Source organism: Leuciscus leuciscus (assembly GCF_965113295.1).
Source record: "Leuciscus leuciscus genome assembly, chromosome: 24".
Taxonomy (NCBI): Eukaryota; Metazoa; Chordata; class Actinopteri; order Cypriniformes; family Leuciscidae; genus Leuciscus; species Leuciscus leuciscus.
This window is the reverse complement of record NC_138723.1, coordinates 2560652-2575706: the sequence shown is the minus strand read 5'-3', so window position 1 is coordinate 2575706 and position 15055 is coordinate 2560652. Positions and strand designations below refer to the sequence as shown.

The window sequence follows — 15055 nt, the reverse complement described above, 5'->3', positions numbered from 1 at the left end:
CTGTTATTCTTAAATTACACTTAAAAACAGAGCTTCATTTACATGTAGAGGGGGAAGACAAACGAAATAGAGGATAAATGTTTGAGCTGAGAGGATGAGATTCATTCTGTGGGCCACTGCTATGCTGTAATAAACTTCATTTTTGAGATCTTCGACGTCCACTTCATTTTTTCTTACAATGGATTTATCTAACTCTGGGGGATATGTTGAATAAGCTAAAGTCCCAAAAAGTCGGCGTGTTCCTTTAAGCATTTAAGTATTGCCCTTACGTTAGAGGAATATCAGACAGAGCAGCAGCAGCTTCTTCGTCCAGGTCACTTTCAGACTCAGACTCCCGGGGCTGGTTCGTGATAAAAAAAAAACACGTCGAAGAAGCTCCTTGACCATGGTGACCCGAGAGCGTCTGTCAGGCAGGAGCACACAGAGCTGGGTGTAGTCCCAGGTCCTGTTGCTGCGGACCCACTCTCTGCCCCAAGCCTTGGCTTTCTGGACCTCGGCTGCTCTTTCCTCAGGCGTGCTTTTCTTCATGTACACCCTGGTCAGATGAACAGAGAGATTGTCCTGGGGCTTTTGGCACAGCAAGAAGTGCACAACGGTGGGATCAGCAGACCTTCAAGACAAAATGACATGATATAGAATAAATTATTTAAACAATGATCTGAAAGAATGAGACATGATTAAAAAAAAGAGATTAAAAAACTCTAAATATGCAGCAGAACAGGGCCTGTCCTATTAACATTTCCATGGGGCTCAGGTTCAACTTTTAAAACTTTAAAACCCCAATTACTTTACTTTGAAACATTGTTAACATAGGTTTGTTCTTTTGATGAGATAAAAACCCCAATTCAAATGTAACTGGCCTGTTCTAATGGTATAAAAAAAATTAAATAAAGAAAAGAAAAAAGAGTGGCAAATACTGTTATGTATCTCTGAGGGTGGTGTGCATGCAGTCTTTTTTCTTTTCTAATCAAAATAAAGCTCAGTTTACAAAGATACTAATGACATTGTTCATTCAAAAAAGTGTTCAAAGTATTCACACAGAAATCTTTGTGACCGCCATAGAAGCATGGTTAACCACCACAATGACCTCTGACCTCAAATGATTATTCTTGAATATAATAATTCTCTAAATGAAGGAAACATCCTCTGAATGAAACACAAATAACATTTAAGAAACAAAAACACAAGCCTTACCTCTTCTGAGCTTGTTCAGCCATTGCAACTATCAAACGAAGTGAAATTAAGTCCAAGTCAAAGCAAAGATGTCCTCCAGCAGGATAGTTTGAAACAAACTAGTGTCTCTCTATAACCATAGATAACCCAGAGTCTGTATTCAAACTAGCCAATGAGGTTGCAGCATTCCACAAAGCCCCTGCCAGGTGAGAATGGCCCATCATGGCATTGGCTAGAGCCATGGCAAGCTGAAAAACTGGTTTGAGTCAGCTAGCTCAGAAAATATGCTTTTATAAGTTTCAAATTAGTTAAAAATAAGTAAATGTGACCAAATCTTTGTAAACTGAACATAATGAGCTTCATTTTGATAGGAAACACATGAAAAAAAGCTTGAGATTTTAAAAGAAAAAAGAGTGCATGCTCTCCATCCTCAGATGCCAAAGAAGAGAGCCTTCTTACAATGAGAGCAATGCATAACAGTATTTGCCCCTCTTTTTTCTTTCCTTTATTTTATCATTTTTTTATACAGTTTTATGTTTTGCAGTAAAACTGTGCCACAGTTTAACTAATTTGAAACTTGCAAAAGCACCTTTTCTGAGATAGCTGACTCAGAGATAGCAGCAATTAGAAGAGTGTTTCACCTTGCCCTAACCATTTATGCCCCATTATCACATGCGCTCACATGAACGGGCCACACTGGCCTGTTATAATGGCTACTTTAAAGTTTAATTGAGCTAGCTATATAACAAAAGGTGCTTTTGCAAGTTTCAAATTAGTTCAACTCTGTGACCAAGTTTTATTGAAAAACAAAAAAAATCTGTATAAAAAAAATTGTAAAATAAAGACAAGAAAAAAGAGTGGCAAATACTGTTATGTATTCCTCTCATTGTTAAGCCCCGTTCACACCGCCAGCGACTTTGTCGCTATATGTCGCTAGTCTCTGTACTCTAATGTGACTGGTAGACTGCATGTCTGGCCATATCTATACAAAATACCATCACAAGTCATATATACAACTATATCATTTTAATTTGACTAGGAGTTAGGCTCAAAAGAAACAGTATGCTGTTGGGAGAGTGTTTTTATATTACCACAGCAGTGTTCAGTGGATTAAATCATTTACTAGATTAACGATCGATCAATCAACAAATGAAACTCACTCATACTGTCAATCAATTACCTAAATGTCATTCGAATTTGACAAATAATCAATTTTATTGTCCCTAATAGTCAACATAATGCAGGGGAAACTGTAAAATGAACTGCAGCAGTGCTAAACTTGCATCATAAAACTACAACACTCGAACTATAAATGTGTGAATTAAACTCCCTGAGACTGTCGACAGTTTCTTTTCCATGAATCATTTTATTATATCCATGTTTGTGGTTACAGTCAAATCATATAAAACAGTGAAATCGCCCTCGAACTCTTCTGTCTTGCTTGCACTCGAGACGGTGACGTGAGCTGAGCTCCACTGAAAGGCTTCTTTCCTATTGGTTGTCGCTCGCGAAAGTTGAAATTTCTGAACTTTTGTTGCGGGTCTCGCGTGGCTTGACACGCCCACATTCTGTCGCCAACGGTCAGTGTCGCCAGAAGTCGCCAGCGCTCCATTGAAATGAATGGGATCGTGTCGCTTTGTCACTGTGTGTCGCTGGTGGTGTGAACGGGGCTTCAGAAGGCTCTCTTCCTTGCGTGCAGTGTCAGTATCAAAATGAAGCTCATTATGTTCAGTTTACAAAGATTTGGTCACATTTACTTATTTTTAACTAATTTGAAACTGATAAAAACATATTTTTCTGAGATAGCTGACTCAAAACAGTTTTTCAGCTGGCCCAAACCTTGATGGGCCATTCTCACCGGGCAGGGGCTTGTGTGTAATACTGCGACCTCACATTTGTAAAGAGGGGAAAAAACAAAAACTTCTCAATACTCAGCTCAACAAATAATCCATTCTGAGTGATTCACTCATTGAACAAATCATTCTTCAGCGTCAATAGACGCCCTTTCAGTGGTTTGTTGTCCTCAAGACACATCACAACTTTTTGGATAAATGTGAATGTCAAGTCAAGTCAAGTCAAGTCATCTTCATTTATATAGCGCTTTTAACAATGTAGATTGTTTCAATGCAGCTTTACAGAGATAAACGTATAATTTAAGGTAACAGAGATTGTTTTGGCTTTATAGCGGTTCTTTAATAAAGTTATTTTCCAGCTAAAGTTAGTTTTGATTGATTCGCTTCCGTCGCAACAATCATTTGTTATTAAATTAGGGGCCGCTAAGACGACACCATTCTCTCTACATAGACTTTAACCCTCTGAGGTCGGCAAACGCGTCCCCGCGTTTTGCTGGATTTTCTTCACATTGTAGCACAATAAACTTAAATTACTCCGTCATTTATGGTCATACAGAAAAAAAATATATAAAAAAAGAATCTGTGATATTTCTACTTTTGTATGTGTCCACTTACAATCAAATCAAAACATTGTACTTTTGTAAAATAAAGAAAATAAACAGGGTGTGCGTTCTGCCTCTCCATCGCGGTAAACTTTTTTTTCTTGAGCACGTCTATAAACTGAAACAAAACTCAGCGAATACTTGTCACACATTTATGAGCCATATACCTTTATACACATTTAAGTGTGTACTTTTAAATGATTGGATTCAAACTGAAAACAAATATTCTCTGTTTAAGTAATTTGTATAAAACCAACAGGATGTCCAGTATCTCAAACGCTTGCTAATTACTTTTAATTCGACCACGCCCACTCGCGCAAAAGTGATTCACATGCAAATCGTCCACATGGAACGCGAACGCCCTCGTTACCTCAAACACAAAACACCAAAAAACTTCACAAGTCTCTGCTTTTCGTCGAGTTTGGAAGACACGTCTGAGCTTACATTGGATTTACCTCAGAAGAAGAAGAACGCGATTTGAAGACAAGAAAGATGTAAGGTAAGAAATTCTTACTTATTAGTTTATGGTATTGTTGCATAAACTTCACATTGCAGTTGAACTGTTGCTAGATATATGGTGAATATTATACTATTTAGACCCGTGTTTACTGTTAACCCTCTGAGGTCGAGAAACGCGCCGACGCGTTTTGCTGGATTTTTTTCCACATAGCAGCAACATAAACTTAAATTAATCCGTCATTTATGGTTATACAGAAAAAAGAAATATAAAAAAATAATCTGTGATATTTCTACTTTTGTATGTGTCCACTTACAATCAAATCAAAACATTGTGCTTTTGTAAAATAAAGAAAATAAACAGGGTGTGCGTTCTGCCTCTCCGTCGCGGTGAACTTTTTTTTCTTGAGCACGTCTATAAACTGAAACAAAACTCAGCGAATACTTCTCACACATTTATGAGCCATACACCTTTATACACATTTAAGTGTGTACTTTTAAATGATTGGATTCAAACTGAAAACAAATATTCTCTGTTTAAGTAATTTGTATAAAACCAACAGGATGTCCAGTATCTCAAACGCTTGCTAATTACTTTTTAATTCGACACGCCCACTCGCGCAAAAGTGATTCACATGCAAATCTCCACATGGAACGCGAACGCCCTCGTTACCTCAAACACAAAACACCAAAACACTTCACAAGTCTCTGCTTTTCGTCGAGTTTGGAAGACACGTCTGAGCTTACATTGGATTTACCCCCAGAAGAAGAAGAACGCGATTTGAAGACAAGAAAGATGTAAGGTAAGAAATTCTTACTTATTAGTTTATGGTATTGTTGCATAAACTTCACATTGCAGTTGAACTGTTCACTGTTAAATGTCGCTGTAGATTTAGCAGCACAGTACTGTAATAACCTACAGTACAATACTGCATTTCTATATTACAGTAAAGTACCGTAATTTGCATTGTATTGTGGGTAATTTTGTTTGAGCGGGAACATTTTACAGTAAATTTTAGTGTTGCTGTAACCTAGCTGTAGCCTGGCTGTAATATGCCTGGCAATAATACAGGGTTGCTGTAAACAGAGAGCGCGCGCGCCGCCCGACTGACGTCAGAGCACAACTGCAGCAGGCAGACGCAGATCACTCGCTGGATGGATGGATGGATCTCTGCGGATATCTGGACATTTGGTAAGTTAATTTTGAATTTTATAATAAGGTTTTAGGATTTTACACTATAGTGTACAAATAACAGTGGAAGTTTAGCCAGCGACGGTTGCAAAAACACAGTTAGTTAGATCTGCTCTTTCACCCCGTTGCTTGTCCCGACATTTTCAAATCTAACTCGAGATTTGAACATTGAATTAACATTACCTTACGGTTTATTTCGACCAAAACAGACTTGGTGATTGTTGGAACGGTGGAAGGACAAATCGAGGTGGTTAACTAACGTTAAATGTGTTATACGATGGTCTGCGAGATAAAATTACTGCATTTGACATGTTACGTTTGAAGGATCTTATGATAACAAACATGTCTAACGTTAACTGTTATCTGTAGGGATCCTTTCCATAACATCCGAGCCCGTCAGTGGTAAAAACAAGCACTTATAGACATAACGTTATTTTGCTCAAACTGCTATTTGCAGTCCGTTTCTCGGATGGCGAACTTTATGATTTTATGATTTTACGAACTTTTATGATAAATACTGGACCAAATTTAATAAGTCGTTTAGACACAAAAACACATGAAAACAAGGGTTAAAAATACTGCACTTTCCTTTGCAACGCAAAATGGGTGATTTGGGCTTAGAGAGATTGGCTATTGGTACCAGTTTAGCCTTTTATTTCATTTATATTTAGGCGGGAGACCCAGTTCTGTAGCATTGTGATTTGTAATGACAAATAATGATTATTATAATAATTAAAAATATGAATAAAAGTGTAAATTGTAAAAAAAAAAAAAAAAACTATCAGAGTTAATAATGATCTATTAGGCAACAAAGACAAGTAAAATGCATGCCAAAAAAGCTATTTAGAATATTTAAAGAGGTAAAGTGAAGCTTATTTTTATTTTATTAACCTAGATGTATTGTAAGCAGATGAATGAAATATGTCCTCAACAAGAAACATAACAGATAACTGAATAATATGTATTTTGATTTCTTACAGCTCTACAGTGTGGGACAATTTTATTTGCAGCCTGGGAAGGAGTTTTCTGTAAGTATTAGCCATGTTAATACAATGTTTTAAACTTAAAGTTTTAAAATCTAAAGGTAAATTTTTTTTTTTTTTAATTGGCTGTTTTTTTTTTTTTATTAAATTTTTTTTATTTCTACAGAATTTTCTTTTACAATTTCTCTCTTACACTGTCTGCTCATCTTTATTGGTGCTGTGGATAACAGGTTTTGTCATACGTGTTTTTGTGTGTCATGTCTTTTTCAGTTTTGGTCACCGCCAGGTTCCAGTACCACCTCAAAGTCCCAGCCAAATTTAAAAGTATGTCCAGCTACAGCCGCAAGTCATGCAGTTTCTCAACCTCTCACACCGACTTTTTGGAACTTCAGCTTATTCACCGTATCCCCCAGAGTTAGATAAGTGAAGTCCATACATACCCTTTTCATCTCCGTGTGTGCCGTAACACTGTCTGACGCACCCACTGCTAGCCTAGCTTAGCACAAAGACTGGAGGTAAACGGCTCCAGCTAGCATACTGCTCCCAATAAGTGACAAAATAACCCAAAATTTTCCTATTTACATGTTATGATTTGTATAGTCACAGCGTGTACAAATAACAAGGTCACATGAGACACAGCCATCTTCTAACCGTATACATACTGGGAACTATATTCTCAGAAGGCGAAGCACTACTACATGGGCAGAGTGATTAGCGCAACACTCTGAGCGAACTCTTCTCCTCACCACCGAGCTTCTCAGGTGCTGCGAGCAAATCACTCCGCAGAAGTAGCAGTGCTTCTCTTTCTGAGAATATAGTTCCCAATATGTGTACGGTTAGAAGATGGCCGTGTCTCATGTGACCTTGTTATTTGTACACGCTGTGACTATACAAATCATAACATGTAAATAGGAAAATGTTGGGTTATTCTGTCTCTTATTGGGAGCAGTATGCCAGCTGGAGCCGTTTACCTCCAGTCTTTGTGCTAACTAGGCTAGCGGTGGGTACGTCAGACAGAGTTACGGCACGCACGGAGATGAGAAGGGTATGTATGGACTAACTCTGGGGGATACGGGAAATAAGCTAAAGTCCCAAAAAGTCTGCGTGTTCCTTTAACTATCCCTTTAAAAGCTGTTTACCTGTAAAGTGCTGGTGTACTGGACATGCAATGTTCCTAAATGAAATGTTTTTTTCACAAATAAACAGTGTAACTGATTAATAAAAAAAAAATTTGACTAACATTGTTTGGATTGATTGATTTGCAGTTATTCTGAAGTTGCATTATAATATTATTACCTGTAAATGTATATACTGTAATAACTACATATTATATAAATATAATATTATCATTATTAGTAATTTGAAAATTATAATATTTAGCAATAATGTATCAATATAGATATTACAGTACAATACTGTATAATTAATTACAGCAGAAGCAGAAACATTACAAAAATACAGTAAAAATACAGTAAAGTACTGTTTTGTAGTTTACAGTACTTTTTCTTCTGTACTGTAAAGTAAATTACAGTACAGTTACTGTAAATCAAAATACAGTAACTTGCTGGCAACCTTGCTGCCAGTACTGTACTGTAAAAATACAAGAAAATCGTTAACAGTGTTGCTAGATACTGTATATGGTGAATATTATACTATTTAGACCCGTGTTTCCTGATAAATACTGTTTGTGGATATCTGCTCAAACATAGATATGTATAACCATAATGTTTAATATTTTGGAGCGCGATGGCGTTTGAATGTATCATATTTTGGAGCGCGCTGTGGGTTTGAGTATCATATTTTGGAGCGCGCTGTGGGTTTTAATGTATCATATTTTGGAGCGCGATTGCGTTTGAAAGGAAAAATGCACCAAACATTAGGCTTTATTTTTTTACTGTTATCTCATTTCATATCATCATAACGAATGGAAACATTTGAAGTAACATATGATAATCAATATATTTTTCTCTAGCGTAGTTGTTCTTGAAATCTTTTGGAAGATTTAATTTATTGTTATTATTATTTTATGCAGCACTGCGTAGCCTATGCCTGCAAGGCACAACAAACCTGGTGTTCATTATATATTGTTGGAAACGTGTGTGTGTAAGTGTATTCTGTGAATTTTAAAAAGAAATTTTAACCAGAAAAATCTAAAATCTATTCCCAAAATCGTGCAGGCCTAGTTTCTCTTGATATCATTATGTTCACAGTTTTTTCTTTTTTTTTTTTCTTTCAGGGACCAGATGCAACTGAGTCCTGCTGACTTCAACATTCACATGAGTCTCTGTACATGAACATGGTAAAGTGAAAATCAAACACCTTGGAAATTAAAGGTATGTACAATGTTTTTAGGAATGGCACAAAGGTCTCTGTCTTTGGATCATTGTTTTCAATGTGCTCTTTTGTCATTGTATTTTTGGATTGTGTTGTGCTGTAAATAAATCCAAACAATCTAAAAGCCATTCTTTTTTAAATCTCCTCATTCTTTGTGCAAGGTTGCTCTGAATGACAGGGCCTGATCGCTCCTAATAGGGCAGTTAGGGGAGTGTCTTTGTCTTTCTCAGGTGTTAAAACCTTACATATTCATGAGATGATCACGCCTTTTCGCATATGGCTTTGTCACACAAAACACGTCTTAGAAATTTTAAATCAATATATTGTCTTATCTGAATGAGCAGTCAGGGTGATTTTCACATAGTTTTGGAGCAAATATTCTAGGCTATGTCATACAATTTTCAAAAGTCTTGTGAAGAAATAATCAGTATGGGTTTCATGGCCTTATTTCAGTGAGAATTTTTTTTTGTATTTTCACAAACCACGCATAAATGTCATTATCTCAAAACTACAAACTTTTACATACAGGCTGCTGATATATTATTGTAGCAGAGTTTGTGCTGAATACAGTGTAATTAGACTTTAGCCATGAAAATGTCACTAGTAACAGAAAAAAACACAAATGTCAGAGCATGTCAGAACACCTCCATGGCCCAGAAAACAGCTCAGACCTCAGAGGGTTAAATACTGTTTGTGGATATCTGCTCAAACATAGATATGTATAACCATAATGTTTAATATTTTGGAGCGCGATCGCGTTTGAATGTATCATATTTTGGAGCGCAATCGCGTTTGAATGTATCATATTTTGGAGCGCGATCCCGTTTGAATGTATCATATTTTGGAGCGCGATCGCGTTTGAATGTATCATATTTTGGAGCGCGATCACGTTTGAATGTATCATATTTTGGAGCGCGCTGCGGGTTTGAATGTATCATATTTTGGAGCGCGATCGCGTTTGAATGTATCATATTTTGGAGCGCGATCGCGTTTGAAAGGAAAAATGCACCAAACATTAGGCTTTATGTTTTTACTATTATCTCATTTCATATCATAATAACGAATGGAAACATTTGAAGTAACATAAGATAATCAATATATTTTTCTCTAGCATTGTTACTGAAATCTTTTGGAAGATTTATAGGCTGCTATAGGTTATTGTTATTATTATTTTATGCAGTACTGCACATAGCTTGTGCCTACAAGGCACAACAAACATGGTGTTCATTATATTATATATTGTTGGAAACATTTGTGTGTGTGTGTGTGTGTATTCTGTGAATTTTAAAAAGCAATTTTAACCAGAAAAATCTAAAATTGATTCCCAAAATCGTGCAGGCCTAGTTTCTCTTGATACCAGTATGTTCACTTTTTTTCTTTTCTTTCAGGGACCAGATGCAACTGAGTCCTGCTGACTTCAACATTCACATGAGTCTCTGTACATGAACATGGTAAAGTAAAAATCAAACACCTTGGAAATGAAAGGTATGTACAATGTTTTTAGGAATGGCACAAAGGTCTCTGTCTTTGGATCTTTGTTTTCAATGTGCTCTTTTGTCATTTGTATTTTTGGATTGTGTTGTGTTGTAAATAAATGCAAACAATCTAAAAGCCATTATTTTTTAAATCTCCTCATTCTTTGTGCAAGGTTGCTCTGAATGACAGGGCCTGATCGCTCCTAATAGGGCCGTTAGGGGAGTGTCTTTGTCTTTCTCAGGTGTTAAAGCCTTACATATTCATGAGATGATCACGCCTCTTCGCATAAGGCTTTTTCACACAAAACACGTCTTAGAAATTTTAAATCAATATATTGTCTTATCTGAATGAGCGGTCAGGGTGATTTTCACATAGTTTTGGAGCAAATATTCTAGGCTACGTGATACAATTTTCAAAAGTCTTGTGAAGAAATAATCAGTACTAAAATTCCTAAAATTCTAAAAAACCTAAAATTCTCGGGACAGCAGCATGTGTCCAAATTTTAATCTTAACCATTCTATTTCATCAGATACGATCTGTAAACAGGGCTTTAAGTGTAAAATACCGAACTTGTCCTTTAAGAGAGGTCTAAACTCTCTTTTGGAAATGGGAATTGACATTGAAGTGATGACTACAGACAAATCCCCATCCTTTCTCCACAATGAACATTATCAAAACTAAATATCGTTCCAGGCTCACGAATGAGCACCTTCACATGTGTATGAGAATGGCCCTGACTCCATTCAAGCCCAGGTTTAAAATCCTGGCAAGACAAGCTAGAGTTCAATTCTCTCACTGAGCTAAAAAGTGGGGGAGTGGGATATAAGATGGGAAGAAAGTGATACTCTAAAACTGTTCAGTTGTTAAGATGTGTTGAGATTTATTATCTGTAAAATTGGTTGAGACGGTTGAGTCAAGGTGTGAAACAGAAAATGGGACATTTTTCCTCCCTTTATTTTATTTTTCTGAAGTGAAGCACTTTTTTTGAGCATGCACAATTTTCACATTTTATTTATTTTCTTATTTTGAAATGCAGACCTACTTTTGTATAGTGTAACGTAAATGCCTCTGGGTTAATGCGAATTAGCTCAAGAATATAGGGAATTTTGGGAATATTAATATTTATAACTCATGGTCATAATTCATAAATCGCATATGCATTTACTTTATCAATTATAGGAAATGCCTCGTTCTGTACTGTCTGATCATTACAGTTAAGAAGAAGTATTCCTGTTTACAAAACTCCAAGAAAGTTTATCTTCTGGCCACGAAGACAAAACCTCTTTGGGTTTATAAATTAAAACTACTCAAAGTAGTTTTATAATATAGAGCCTGTAGCTTTATAGATCTTTTGTTTCATTGACTTTATAAAAAGTGGGTTTTCAAACACAGAGACAATTAAAAGTATACATGGGTTTATTAATAAAAATGGCACACACTAGAGATTATATAAACTACAAACATAAACGTACGTAAAAATGCAAACCAACAAATAAACATTTAACCGAACAAAAACATAAACATAGCGTGATCAGAATGAAAATGAAATGAAAGAAAGAAAGATATAGAGGGAAGATAGAGGGTAACTTAAATCACAGACCTACAAGCTAAACACCATGAATCAGCTGTTAGAGAGAAAGATACTTGCGAGATGTGGTACTCTTTCAGTGTGATGCTGAAAAGGGGACGCGCGCGTGCGCGTGTCCGGCTGGTTTGCGTCTAGCTTTGTCTTCTGGGTCGTTTCGCAAAACGATGTAAAGGCTCACTTGAATTTAACGTTACCGAGAAAGTTCAGATTCGTCTCCCGGGATGGGAGAGGCTGGAAATCTTAGTTGCAAGGGATGCAGCTACGACTCGAACATGTGCTCGCTCGATGGAGAAGGCCAGGGCCTCCTCCAGATGTTCCTTTGGAGAAGCGCTGCGCCGAGGAAGAGGGTCCAGAGAAGTTGGATGAGTTGAGAGTGGGATGAGAGGGGAGGAAGAGAAGAGAGAGAGATGAGGGGGCTTCTGCCGTTTTATCAGACATCTGTTTACGCCCCCTTCCCGAGGCTCAGCGAATCAGATTGTCTTTTTATCTGAGGCGGGAAGAATTCTGTGTGTTAATGCAGCCCGACCCCACGTGTGGAATCACGAGGGGGCAAAATATGGTATTATGCTCGGGGAATTAAAAACGCATGGAACAATAACGTTTATCACAGTCCCTTATCAAAAATCTCCTTCGTCTTGCGACGGGGATTAAAACAACACCAAAAACGAATAGTGACAAAGATAGCAACACAGAGATACGTTCATATGCATCATTACACACAAATAAAGTTTGATTACACACACAATAAAGTTGTCAGTGTTTCCGTTATGGCAAGTGACGACACTTTGAGAAACATAGGAATACGTATCAAACATTTAGTGGCTTGTTATGTGGAAGAATATCTGTTTCCAAAGTTCCAGAGTGTGTGTGTGTGTGTGTGTGTGTGTGTGTTCTGGAATGCCTTTGAGGCTTGGGTCGTAAAGTTTTATGGTCTGAGTTAGGGTTACAACAAGACACGACTGAGGAATTCCCTTCAATGAACATTTAGAATTCAAAACTATACTCTAGCAAACCAAACCTCTATCACACGTGCATATAGGAAGGTACACACATTATAAAGGAAAATAACAGATATTTCTCTTATTCTCAGTTATACACAAAAGGGTGTTTGTGTGTGTGTGCGGAATGCCATGAGGCTGTAAAGTTGGGGGATACGAGTCACATGGGCGCTGGTAAATTGGTCCTCGTGGGGCAATTATTAACCAGCAAGGACAAAGATGATGTGTTTTGCCATCACATGATCCACTTAATGCGAAAAGCAGATGCCATTGTTGTTACAATAGTTAATGAGAGAACATTATACTTATCTACAGTCATTCATATATGTTCAGTTCTATGTTTATAGAATATTGTCAAAAAGTTTTTGAATTTTACTAAATTAATTTGATTTGTCAGTGTAACAGTTATAGACTAGGCAGTTGACTGCGGATGCTATCTGGCAACAGAAGATGGATCGTCACAGAGCCTGGGTTGTGAATGAGTACACCGGAGTCATAGATTTTAGTCTGAGTGTGTGTATTCAGTAAATAACAAAACATAAACAACATAAACTAAACAAACAACATAAACAAAACATAAACAACATAAACAAAGTACCTTCAATGACACATACAAAACACAATTCTACGTAAAGTTCAATTCAATGGCAGATTAATGCACTGCCAACGAATGGGAAAGAAAAACAGGAAAAGAAGGAAAAAAAATAACCCAGACGCACTGTGTTCCACGGCCGAGACAAAGTCTAGTGAAATGTCAGTTAATTACGGATTGAGCCATAGATAATCCAAATAGGGAAAGGTTCAGTCGCGGTGAATGTGTGGTTCGCTTATCCTACCACGTATAGGTCCGAGTTCTTTTGGCTCGCCATCTCGATCGGAGTCCTTAAGTTGGGACAGTCGAGAATTCAAAAGTCCATAAATGAAGAATGGGGATTGGTTGGTCCAGAAAAAAAACCTGACCTAAGAAGGCCAAAAATACAAATTAAGTAAAATAACATGGTTACTCAAGTAACTAACCGTAACAAATACTAAAGTAAATCAATGTATGCATAACCATACCCGCTTAATGCAAGGCATTTCCATAAATAAATATCATTAATATAAAAATCAAAAATACATCTAACTATATCGTACAATAATTGTATTATACTTATATGGAATAAGTATAATAAAGTAAAGTAACTAATCTCATTGTGATGACGAACCTATGTGATTGACGTCATCACCATTTCAGTATGTCTTTGTAAGTGTTAAATGTTGCTATATTTAGTCTGTCAAGTACATTAAGCGCTTTGTTTACATTTTATTTCTGCATCCCGTATAATTGGCTATGGACGTTTGCAACCCCACAATTCATACATTCAGTAACATCATGCAAGTTCAATTTCTTTGTTTACTGTTAGCACTTGCTGAAATGTAATAAATCACAAGGAGTCTAATGGTTTTACAGACTGTTTATTGGTAATTTAAACGATACAGCTTTGTGGTATTGTTTGGGCTTACCCGTTGATCTCTGCTCTGCTCTGCTCGTTCCGGTAGCGCGCGTAACCCGGAACGCGCTTATAATAGCAGCGGTCATACCATTTTTCACACCTGGGGGAGGCAACTTAGGTGTGCATTGTGATGTTTGTTCTGTTTAATGTTTAATGTATGTTTGTAACAGTACTTTGCTTAAGCTGCACTAATTGTATTTATTCGACTGAGTAAGATGAGGTTGTTTTAATGTCATTGTTGTAATGATATTATTGAAACAAAGGTTACCCTGTGCAAATGGTACTTCCCATTTCCGTTTGGCGGGAAGTTTGTGTATTTAACCAGAGTGTTCCTTGATTGAAGGAGGGTTGGTGGTTTGCTCTGTTACAAGAGTACAACATTACGGTCTATTGTTGATAGAGAGCTGTTTCAGCAATTTTCCTTTGTGTTTAATGTGCAAAGGTTATAGTGCTGCTTCATTAGCATTCATCATGTATTTTTTTTTTTTTTTTTTATTATTAATTTGTACTTTGCATGGATTATCTTCGGATAATTAATAAATTATCTATTTCCCACCGAAAATCATCTTGTCATGCCATGCCTTCCTAACTTCTCTCTAACCCTCGGACTACAGCACCTGGCTTTGGACAGTCACAAAGACAGTCCTTTGCGACGCATGGTGGCAGCGGTGCTTCCAGGCCATTAGGAGGTTGGTCTACAAGGAATGGTGGTGGCATCTTTTTTCCCCCATTATTTTTGTGGCATGAAGAGACATTTTTTTTTATAATGCCACCAAAGAAAGGTGAGACGCTAAAGGATACGGCAAGGATTGTAAAACCTAATGTGGATGTTTTAGATCCTGACCAATCGGGAAGAGTCGAGGTCAGTGATCAGGAAGCAGAAATAGCTGAGAGGAGGACTGATCCA

General features: G+C 37.0%; 1 long non-coding RNA gene across 1 annotated transcript; it reads left to right on the top strand.

The window, feature by feature from the left end:
• The first annotated feature begins 5223 nt into the window (after positions 1-5223).
• Positions 5224-6787, top strand: LOC309489523. The gene is made up of 3 exons (XR_014202436.1): positions 5224-5276; positions 6257-6304; positions 6530-6787. It is a non-coding gene; the product is annotated as an uncharacterized lncRNA (long non-coding RNA).
• Positions 6788-15055: the final 8268 nt, after the last annotated feature.